The sequence below is a fragment of the Meleagris gallopavo genome, chromosome 2 (genome assembly GCF_000146605.3).
Source record: "Meleagris gallopavo isolate NT-WF06-2002-E0010 breed Aviagen turkey brand Nicholas breeding stock chromosome 2, Turkey_5.1, whole genome shotgun sequence".
Lineage (NCBI taxonomy): Eukaryota > Metazoa > Chordata > Aves > Galliformes > Phasianidae > Meleagris > Meleagris gallopavo.
The window spans coordinates 24,903,252-24,905,836 of record NC_015012.2 but is presented as its reverse complement, the minus strand read 5'-3'; positions in this window follow the sequence as shown (position 1 = coordinate 24,905,836).

Here is a 2,585-nt window from a genome sequence, read left to right as displayed (position 1 = left end):
CTCCCCGTGAGGGCAGAGGAACTGCGGCGGGTGCTGGGGCAGGGAGGCGACTTTTAGAACTTGAGAAGGGGCTTTGGGACACCACTCGTAATGCTGCGGGGAGCGCACACGCAGCACCAACGATTGCGCGGGCAGGGCTGGTGGGAAACCTCCGAGTTTCAAACGAAACCAGACGCGGACAGGGAGATGCCGGCGGCCCCGAGTCTGCGGGGGAGAGCCGTGCGGGCTGACTCCATCCCCACTCTGTCCCCCGAAATGGTGGGGCCGGCGGTGTGCTGTTTCCGCGCACCCTCGACGGAAACGGAGAATGAGGAAGAGACCGGCACGGCCCCGGGGCGCCCGGAAAATGTCATCGCTTTTCCCATCCGCAGATGGGGAAGTTGTCCCCGAGACGTGGCTCTGAGACGAGGAGGGAAAGGCCCCCAGCTCTCTTCCAGCTTCCAGGGGACTTTTAAATTTTATACATGTATTTTTTCTCGGCAGTTTTCAAGGCCGTTTCAGCAAAAGAGACGCTGTTTCTCACATGCACGGTATTCCGTGGCGATCCGCTCTTCATTTCTTCCCGTCTCTGAGGTGCTGTCCTTGAGGGGCACCTCCGGAGGCGGCAGACGGCCCCCCCCTTATTACTCTCAATCGGGTGTACTTATTACATTGTCCGGCTGATGGCAAATAAAGCCGCCTTGAGGATATTCACCCCGGCATTTCCTCGTCATTCATGTAAAGCAGCGAGCGGGGACGGCGGCGGTGCGGGACGGGGCTGAAGCCGCTGCCCATCCGCTTGCTGGCATGCTATGCCCTTTCGATGCTATCTCGCTTTCGGAGGCATTTTATGGCCGGAGGAAATCTAATCCGGTGAAGAGAAAGGAAGGGAATACTGTCGGAGTTGAATGAACCCCGTGTGGTAATCTTCGGGCAAATGTAAGGGTTTCGATGCCAAAGCAAAGTGTTTTCTCGTCGGTCTGCTCAGTCTCCGAAGGGAGGTGAAGACACCATTTGAGAAATCCAGCTGGTTGCAAATCATACATTTAATCTCTCAGCTGGAATGATTTAATGGATCAGTATCGAGTAACAGCCTTGGAAAAGCAGCCTCCTAAAAAAACACAGATAAATCCTGATTGAATAATAGTAAATGAAAACCGTGGATCACGGTGACTGCAAGGCAGCATTTTCTTCACACTCCCCGAAGGGTTCCGCTGCAGAGCCGGCACAGCCCCGCGTGTCACTGCGATGGCTGCGGGTGTATTTAGGCGGCAGCCCCCCCGAGCACGGTCAGGGGCTGCGTTCCGCCGCGGCCGAGCACAGACGTACCCGGGAGGGCGGGGGGCATCGAGGAGGGGACACTACGGATCGGAGCCTCAGCTTTCCCCAAAGTCACTCTCAGCCCGGCTGCGGTTCCGGGACGCTTTTGGAACTCTTCTCTAGCTCCGAAGCTGTAATTTTACCCGGGGTTTGGCGGCTGGAGCAGAGCAGTCCTTGAAGGAAGGATCTCGATCGGGTGTGCGAAAGCACTTGACTCTGCTCACCCCGGCGGAGGTCACCACTGCGCTTAGTAAAAGCATTTCCTCTACGGTGCAGGTGCCTGTCTCGCAGCGGACCGGAGGCCTCAGGGGTGGAGGACGTACGAGGCCCTGCGTCCCTCCGTGTCATAGGGCCGTACTCGGCCTGCCCCCGGCCGCAGTCCCGCAGGCACAGAGGGAGACCCCGCCATCACCTGCCCCAGCTCCCGCCCCTTGCCTCGTCCGGGCTGCCCAGTCCCTGTCGCAGGGGTACTTCTTATCTTTTTTTTTTTTTCCTTCTTTTAAAAAACTTTCTTTTATTATTTATTTTAGTTTAGTTTTCTCCCTTTTACTTTCCCTTTTTTCTTTTTTTCTATCATCTTAGCTGCTCAGAGGAGCAAGAGATACAGGGGGAGAGACGGGGTTGCTCTCGCGTTTGTAGCGCGTTTCACGTTACCGGGTTGGCAGAGGCCTTCTCCCCAGCGTGCTCTGCATGGGGCTAAAACCCTTTGCTTTATTTTATGCGACTCAGCGCAAAGGCGGGGAGGCTCCGGCTGAGGAGCTGCGCGCAGCCTGGGGCTGGATCCTCCAGCTTCACTCCGAGCCCACCAGCGCCCTTTCTCTCTCGGGACGCAGCATTTCTGCACTTCCATAGAGCCGAGTTTCCTCTCCGAGGCTGAGCGCCGAGCCCCGTGCCGCCGATAGGGCTGGGTCGATCCACGGGGTGCGTCCTGCTCGGCCGGGCCGGGCAGAGCGAGACAGCACCCTTATAAGGAATGTAATGCGGAGCGCTAGGGAGAGAGCGGCCGGCGCAGCATTAGCACATTTTTGTCATTAAATGTACTCGAGTTGTAACGGTTGTTTATATTTACGGGGAATTCTTGAACGCAAACCACATGCTCGAAGCATCCGTAGATGAATTTGGAGGCGGCGGAAAGTCACGCTGCCCCGGGACTGCTCTGAGGGACAAGGGCGGCTCGGGTCAAAGTCGGATGAGTTTGTGCCGCCGATTTAGAGAGAGAGAGGAAATCTCAGGAGTTAAAGAAACCAGATGCCAAAAAATCTCAGTTTTATGAATCTCGATCTCTT